Source organism: Mytilus edulis, chromosome 9, assembly GCF_963676685.1.
Source record: "Mytilus edulis chromosome 9, xbMytEdul2.2, whole genome shotgun sequence".
NCBI lineage: Eukaryota > Metazoa > Mollusca > Bivalvia > Mytilida > Mytilidae > Mytilus > Mytilus edulis.
Window position 1 is genome coordinate 57,486,968 of NC_092352.1, and position 9,996 is coordinate 57,496,963.

Sequence of the window (9,996 nt, forward strand, 5' to 3'; positions counted from 1 at the left end):
ACTCTTGGTTTAATAGCTTCCTTGTGAGCAGTAACCCTCTATCAAGAAAATCATGATAGGAAATGCAAGCACGGGAATATCGTATCAATTGGGAGATATATACCCCGTATGCAGGTGCTGCTGGAATGTTGCTACTTAGAAATGGAAAGTTCACAATTGGAAAGCTGAAATCATCTCTTTTGTCGTAAAGTTTTGTTTTAAACCGACCCTCATTGTCAATTTCTAGATGTAAGTCAAGATATGAAGCCGACTTAACTGTATCTGTAGTATCCTTTATCTCCAATTCGATGGGATAGATATGTTCCACATAGTCACCAAATTTTGAATTGTTTAGTGAAAGAACGTCATCTATATAGCGGAAAGTAGAGTTAAAGGATATTGCTAACTTCTTATCTTTCTTCCTAAGAAGTTCCTGTTTGAAGTCAGCCTCATAATAATAAAGAAACAAGTCGGCAAGTAGAGGGGCACAGTTTGTTCCCATTGGGATGCCGACAGTCTGTTGAAAAACACGTCTTCCGAACGTTACAAATATGTTGTCAATCAAGAAATCAAGCATCTTGATAATATCGGTTTCAGAGAATTTTTTGTTTGAATCAGAGTGATTCTATACAAAGTATGATTTATCCCTCCCTAAGACAAGATACTTGTATCTACGTTGGCCATTCTTTTTTATGAAGCAAAGTAATACCAACTCTTTCAATTTGTCTTTAAGTTTGGAATGTGAAATACTTGTGTAAAGAGTAGAAAAGTCAAATGTTTTAATACTGTTACAAGATGAAAGAGAGTTAGATTGTATGTACTCTAAAAGATCTTTGGAATTTTTAAGTATCCACATCTGATTCACGCCACCTCTAGAATAGGCAGTTTCACAATAACTTTGAAGCCCGTCTTTGATTGCTGATAAAATAGATGTTGATAATTTATAAAGAGGTTTCGAGGAGCACTTGGAAGACCCAGCAATATACCGTTGTTTGTAAGGACACTTATGTAGTTTAGGTATCCAATACAGTGATGGAAGATCCAGTTCTTCATCTTTGGTTGAAATACCAAAGGAACAAAGAACAGACCTATGATTATCCAGGAAATCCTCTTTGGTAAGTGTCGTGAGGGTATATGTTGAGTTTCCAAGTGAATTGTCTATACCTAATTCGTTTATCAAGCAATTAATGTAGTGACTTTTACAGACAAAAACGATGTTATTTGGGGCTTTGTCTGCGGGGACAACAACATATTTATCATGGAGGTCGGATAAGTGTTTAGCAACATTTGGGTCTTTAAAGATTGACGTAGCATAGGCATTGATGAACCCATTCAGTTTCTTGATTCTGATTTGTATTAACGACCTCACTGCATTAATCCATTCGGATAGAGTGTCTACGTCTTCCTTTTCACGTTTAGCCCATTGCCTGGCATAATCCTCGACTGAGTCCATCAAAATTTTAAAGTTGTATTTCCAATTGATGGATTTAGGCTCACGATATTTCGGACCTTTCGATAACACATTTCGTAGAGAAGTGTTATTAACAATGTTAAGGTCACCGGTAATAACGTGGTCAGCAGGATTATATATGAATTGGGAACTAGCACAAGTGCAATCAGGAGGTTTAGACTTGAAGTCGTCAATATCGAGATTCTGCAAAACGCGTTTGTAATTGAAAATTTTAGTTGCAATAGGTTTGGTATAGGTATAAGAAATTATTGGTACAGACTGGTCTTTGAAATAAGGAGGTATTTTCGATTGAACTAATTTATGATGAAGGATATTGCCTAGGTTGACGCCATCGAGACCTTTGTTGGCAAAGGAAAAATTTAGAAAAGATCTTTTCTCTTTTTCATCTTTTCCAATGCGAACTGGCTTGAAAGATGTTCCTAATGGAAGAAATATTCTATACCCTTTTAGGAAAACTAGTTGTAATAAATATTTATTCCAGTGAAAATAATGTTGCATAATAGTTTTTTATTCATTTGAAACATCAACTATGAAGGAACTTCTATTTCATGACAATTTCTACGTCGTTTGGTTTCTGTTTGAGAGTTGTGTCATTGGCAATTATATCCCATCTTCAAATTTTAATATAAACAAACTTAATTAACAATATAGAGAAAGACGAACACAAATTATTCTTCTAATAAATTCGAAAATAAAACTTGAAGAATATGTTTATACTAGTATATGAAAATATATGGATGTGACTCTCAAGTTAGTATAAGTCAGCGGTTACGGGTAACAAAAAGACCTGATCTACTATGTATTCCATCTGCAACCGTCATAACTCAGGTAAGTTGAGTTCTACACTACATAAAACCAACAAGTTAAGTCATCTTACGCTAGCCATTATTTGTTTAGCTCAATATGAAGTAGTTTAAGGCGCTGAGCACATTGCATATTGCTGTTATACAAACGCATTGAACAAAATTTCATATGGCAGGACAAAAAAACATTTGCTTCCGCATTGCAAATCTTACTTGTTATCAGACAAAGTGTGCGTAATTTTTAGTGTTAGCTGTGTTTAATCAGAAGCTATTCGTTAGAACATGCCATTCGTTATATTGATACATATTTAGATGTTCAACATAAGTGAATACTAGTGCAAATACATTTGAGTAAGTATAGGGCATCACCATGTACAAATTTGGCTGACTGAATGGCTGGTATTTTTCATCAGAACCGAGATGATTAAAATAAAAAAAAATGGAAGTGATTAAAACCCAAACATAAAATATGAAAAAAGCTTATTATAAAAGTATCGATATAAAAGATAAACGAATCATATTAAACAAATAATTTGAAATGAGACATGACAAGTTAACAAGTAAGGTCTTAGTGTGAGCAGCATGAAAATGTAAAATTTCGCGTGTATTTACGATGGTACTACGTCCTTATAACGCTTCTACAACGATCCCGCTACGATTATACCATGCTATCAATACGCTGATTCTGCGACCATCGATTACCGCGATGTTACTACAATCATCCCGTTCTCACTACGACCATAGCAATATTTATACGATTGGACCACGATTTTACCACGCTTCTACTGCGATCAAAGCACGCACTTTTCATTCTGTTTCATTCCTTCGATTTCTTAATATCACGTAGATTTCTCGAAAACAACAAAGTCATTCCAACAAAACTACCAGAACTCGTGGGTGTGACGGTAATAAGAATTAGAGGTTAAAGTGGCCTCTGTGATACGAACATCGATATATCTCTGGTGGCATTCTTAAAAGATTAAAGAAGGAAGGTCCATCCTTGATTTGAAGATCGTTCATCAACTGATCATAACGACCAAATCGGAGTCTCTTTTAGGTTGATAACTAAGGACGAACCCAACAGACCTACACAGTCAACATTTTCTTAGACTCGACTCGCGCTCTCGCTACGATGGTACATCGACCTTCGTGGTCTGACCACGATCTTACTGTGCTCTCAATACGCTTTTACTACGAACAAATTTCGCCACGACCGCACCACGATTGTTATGAAAGTGTTCAAAGTTGGTCCACGCTCATCACGATTATAAAGACCTCACAACGACCGTATAACGGCCTTACAAAAATCGTCAAAATTAGAAATGATTTCAAATATCGTTGTGCGATCGTGGCCTTGTGTGACGTGTGTGTTAATTGAGTTGTTTCATATTTTTCATGTCTGGTCTTGTATAGTCGACCATACAGTATTGGTTTTTCTCATTGTTGAAGGCCTATAATTGCTAGCATTCACTTCATTTGAACTTTGGTGGACAGTTGTTTTGTTGGCAATCATACCACATCTCCTTATTTTATTTATTTACTATGTTCGCCATCCTTGGGATTCTTGTATAATACACATCAGTGGAACCCGAATCAAACCAGTTTTGCTGTCAAATCAGTTACTAGGTTCTCTATTTGTTCTGCTTAATTGATGAATATATAAATATACCAGATAATTTTGATTGCAGTTTGCTTTCTTTCAATTATTGAGATTTTTATTGATGATGTGAAGAAAAATGTAAAACAAAATCAAAATCCTAGATTTTTGATACAAGTTAATCAAGCTCATTTTTTTTTATTTAAACGGTCTTCTGGCAAAATCATGAAAGCTTAACCTTTCTCATATTTTTTTGTCATTACAAAAGCAAACGATTTACAAATAATACGCTTTACGTAAAAATAAAAATAGAATGCACTGGTTCAAAGTTTTTCTTTCCGTGTTATGTAAAAAGAGAATAATTACAATATATGGGAAACGAATTGAATATAGATGTATATTAAGTGTTCGTATACACTTGTGGTACATGCGCTAATGACTGAACCGCGTTAAAACTATCAACTTTATTTGATGACATACTATAGTGCTGTATTGATCACAAAATGCGTAAAAAAATATATGAAATGTTTCTTACTTTAAAAGAGTTAACATAGTTAGGTTGTGACAATAATTTTTGAAAATCTGAATTATGCAGATATTTAAAAACAATAATGTTTTGTTAAAGGCACATATTCTTTTAAAAAAAAACACAATTATATATGTTTAATAAGCGGGCGATAAAAAAAAAGAAAATGTCGGAAATTTATAAAAATGATTTAAGATTAAACACTGATTTTGTCTATTTGATATTTGCAGTTAAATAATATTTATTTTTTTGGTTCTGCTTTGAGCATATTTTTGTTTAAAAACTTAATGTTTTGTTCGCTTGTTAAATAAGAGGGCGATAAATTAATGCTATATTTATTTGACTATATTTTCAAATACTAATATAAATAAAATATTAAGTTACGTTTGAAAACCCACTCCGACAATCAACCTTCTATTTCTAATGTAATGGATTGTTGTCATTTTACGCCCTAGCAGCACAGAAATGTAACATCTATACGAGGATTGTGACGTTGAAGACACACACTTCTGTGCAATTGCTCTGCCATGTATTTACTCCACGTACAGTTGTGATAATAAATGTCTTACAAGTGGGAGGTGCGATCATCGATTGTTGATTTCTCCCGAAATAGGACATTCATTTTTCAATCAACCTTAAAACGTATTATATTATTTTTGAACCGGTTTTATCATCAGTATTTCCAGCAAACTTGTTTTAATAATAACATCGAAAGCAAACTTCTTGGTTAAAATCTTTCAGAAAATTAACCGTGGTAATTTTTTTTTCAGTGAAATAGCGTCCAATTCGGTTTAACAAAAAAAAGCAAAATATTTCAACATTCCATTCTTATTATGTGGTTTAATATAATGACGATGTTTTATACAGCTACATGATACAAAAAAAAACTAAACATCAAATCACGCATTGAAGCATTAGACTTTTCATTATTTTGTCCTTATGGTAGTGGTGCGTTTGTAATTATGGTTAGCATATTACATAAGATAAAATAATATTGAACATTGTCATCAAGTACATGTAGTTGGTTCCCAGCTGACTGCTTAACTTAATTGAACGTATAGTCGCGTTTAATACAAGCGGATTTCAGTTAATGTCAGTAAGTGCAAAACTTTGTTTTGTCATTCCGATATTAGATTATCGTTTGTTCATTTATCAAATCAGAAAACTTGTTATTGATGTTTAGAGAAGACTTCGAATCGTGACTTTATAAATCTATCAAAAGAATATTTTCGTAAAACCTTGAAGGAAATAGTGGGACCTTATGAACTATCTTATATTCAGCATTGTTGCAAATTAACGCCCACGAACTCAAAAAAACAATTTGCAAAATAAATCCGTACAGCTAAAACAAAACAAAAACCTTATTTTGATGTTTATCAGGACGGCCACGAATGACGCACGACTACGGGATTTTCCCTCAAACCATTGCCTATCCAATAGAAAATGTCTTTCGTTGAGTTGTCCCATGTTTCGATGGTTAACATAAAACATATTTTTGTGACTGAAGTGTTAGTGCAATTTGTTAACCATTGCGACTGACAAATCAAGCTGGTCCGCTTGGTACTATATAATGCATTCAGTTTATACACATAAGAGACAATTTAAAACACTTGTAAATAAAAATAAAATAATCAAATTCTAATTAAGGCAAATAAAACGAATGTTATTACATCTAGTGAAAAATACAAAAACACTGACATATAACTTTTAAAACAACATATGATCCCCTTTTTGGTGTGGTAGAGAGATAAGGACAATGGCGTCTTTCAAACAACAGAAAATAAAGAAAGAAGATTTTTTTTTGTAAATTAGAACGGCTACACAGAATGCATCAAACTCAAATACCAGAGGCTTTTGTCAAATATAAAAGTAAGATCAATATACCGTCGTAATTTTGTTTTCTTTTTAAATGTGGATATCACTGTTCAAAATCAGAAACTAAAAAAAAAAAAAAAAAAAAAAAAAAAAGGTCCCATAGGTTTACCAAATGATTGTCCATGGAGGTATGTTAACATTTATTTAATAATTATGAATTCCTAAGTAAGAAATGTGAAATTACTACACTTGCAATCTATAATATGTGTCTATTTTAACATATTTGAAATAATGAAATATGTTTCTTTGCATTACTTATGAATGCATCAATAAGGCCAGATGCTTTCGACTGAAGTTATTTATGAGATGAAAGAAGTTTTCTTTTATGATATGAAGTAAAATGGCCAAACAAAATCTTAATTCTAGATATTTCCATCAAATCTGTGTAGCTAGTTATCTTAAACGATCTTCAAGGCAGAGAAATAAAATTTAAACCTTGAAAATAATTTTCGTCGATTACAGAATCAAATACAGATCATTACCCTTTACTATAAAAATAAAAGTTTAGAGACTTTAAATGGCAATGACGAATCGTGACTATCTAATTTTGTTCCACTGAATTATTTTGATAATACCTTAAAGGAGAAGATGGGATCATATTAGCATTTTTTATTCAGCGTTGTTGCAAAATAAATGGCTCCGAGTTCAAAATTCAATCCAAGAATGATAGATTTAGGAATGTTTGTCAGATGATCGGACTCCTTGTTTTTCCCTACAATGTAGGTTAAAATGTTTTGCCCTATAACACCTATTATCATTTCATATAAGACTTCAATAGCTCATATTTAAAAATCATTTGCCAAATTTTAAGCAGATTCTAGTGGTTTTTTTTAGATTTAGATAAATATAAGTTCAAAATTGGAGTCAGTCTTTTTAAATAAACAATTCAATATCTTAAAATAGAGCTCCATAACTGATTAGAGTGTTAAGCCAATTTTGTTCCTCATCTAATGAAGTTCAGATTTAAAGTATCTTTTTTTTAAATTCTAGACGGTTTTTTTTACCTATTAGTAAGTATATACTTAAGGAAAAAGTAAAATCACAAAAATACTGAACTTAGAGGAAGATCAATTGGGAAAGTCCATAATCACATGGCAAAATCAAATAACAAAACGCATCAAAAACGAATAGACAAAAACTGTCATATTCCTGACTTGGTACACGCATTTTCAAATGTAGAAAATGGTGAATTAAACCTGGTTCTATAGCGCTAACCCTCTCACTTTAATGACAGTCTCATCGATTTTCGATATTTTTACATTGATGCGTTAAATAAACTGACACAATAAATATAATAGTCAAAATATGGGTACATCAGTCATCATCGTTTAACAATTTTAAAAGGAACAATTTAACAGAACACAAAAACATCTACTATCTACGAACACATTTATTGATTTGAGTGTCTGACGTCAGAAAATATTATACGTCACATAAATTTGTCGTTCAATGTACGTACAAACAATTTTAAAATTTTACCAATCGAGATCCCTGAAATAGATACTTATATACGTATGAACCACAAACTTACGGTTTTAAATTTATACTACAATAATAAAATTGGAGTTGGATTTGCTTTAACTGAGTTCCCGCTGTCTATGTTTTTCGTCGGGCCCAGGAAGACAACATTCTAAAGATTTTTCAAAGGTCCTTTGAATCTAATTCTATTCACAGACATTCCGCGAAAACAAAGATTGGTCGTTCATTCTCTATGTCGTTCTGAAAGGCATCAAAGTATAAAACTGAGCGTGCTGAGTGAATATTGACCCTATTCGACTTTGTTAACACTGTGTAAATAAACATTGGATTTTGGGAACAATGGACCATTTCTGTATTTCTTTAGATGATCTACTAAATATATATGCGTGTAGATTCTTTGAAAATGTAAAATAATTAGGGAAAGACTAATGTTTGAAATCTGGTTGACTGCTACTCCATTTGAACTACACCATACAAGGCAATCAAACTTGTCCGTCTTAGAATGTAATTAAAGTATGTTGACACTTGGACGTACTTTTCGCTAAATTTGTTTTTCAACAGATATTTAATAACAAAATATAAGTACTTCACCTGGTATGCATGCTCCAGTTATGAACCTCGTTATCTGTTGTCTGTGTCTGTTTACTAAATTATAAGACTGGAACCTAAAGCTTTTCTGAAGTACCTGAAACTGGGCCCGACGAAAAACATAGACAGCGGGAACTCAGTTAAAGCAAATCCAACTCCAAATTTATTATTGTAGTATAAATTTAAAACCGTAAGTTTGTGGTTGATACGTACATAATAAAATTGATAATGGACATGGGGAATGTGCCAAAGAGACAACAACCCGACCATAGAAAAAAACAACAGCAGAAGGTCACCAACAGGTCTTCAATGTAGCGAGAAATTCCCGCACCCGGAGGCGTCCTTCAGCTGGCCCCTAAACAAAGATTTACTAGTTCAGTGATAATGAACGTCATACTAATTTCCAAATTGTACACAAGAAACTAAAATTAAAATAAAACAAGACTAACAAAGGCCAGAGACTCCTGACTTGGGACAGGCGCAAAAATGCGGCGGGGTTGAACATGTTTGTGAGATCTCAACCCGTCCCCTATACCTCTAGCCAATGTAGAAAAGTAAACGTATAACAATACGTACATTAAAATTCAGTTCAAGAGAAGTCCGAGTCTGATGTCAGAAGATGTAACCAAAGAAAATAAACAAAATGACAATAATACATAAATAACAACAGACTACTAGCAGTTAACTGACATGCCAGCTCCAGACTTCAATTAAACTGACTGAAAGATTATGATTTCATCATATGAACATCAGGCACAATCCTTCCCTTTAGGGGTTTAGTATCATACCATCATAACATATATGAGAAGAACATAACCCGTGTCATAAGTATCTATTTCAGGGATCTCGATTGGTACAAATTGCTGAGTCAGACTTCTGCAGGTCTCATATACAGATATCTTAATGTCCAAAATATGTCCACTGGAGGACATATACATTGAACAAATACAACCCTGTACAACATTCAATTTTTATATGACATTCGTGTTACAGAAATATTGATACGAAGTCATACAATATATTACTAGTAAATTTAAAGACAAAGGTATAAAACGGTTGATCTTTAAGAGTTGTGTAGACTTTATTTTATTCTTTTAGAATTATTTTATATAAATGTGTAAGATGTGCATTTAAGATCTATATTTTTCGATTGTACGTGTTGAGTACCGAACGAATGGAAATATTTAGTAGTATTAATACATTAGTTTGGTTTTCCTGGTAAACATTTGGTCCTTACTCCTTATTGGTTAGAGCATATTTCAGGGTGAGGTTTTATAAAAAAGAAAAAAAAGTTCTAAATAAACAGCTAATAAAAAAGATAAGAACTTACATTTTTTATGTGTGAACAGATAGTTTCTATAACAAACAAATATCTGTTCTTTAAATGTGTAAATACATTTCTTACACATCTCATTCCAAGTGAATTTTAATATAGACTTTGCAGTACAAAAATGTTGGTTTTTATTATCATTATTTCTGAAATTGGTACGCAGAATGCATAGTATTTAAATACCAGATGCTATTTTCAGAAATAGTTTTTCGATCGAATATGCCCAAATTTATCCTTGAATACCCAGCTCATGTGATTGTCCCAAGTCAGATAACCATCAAAATAAACACATTATAGGATTACCAAAAGAGAAATTTAAGAACAAAACAAAATGATCAGATGTAAATT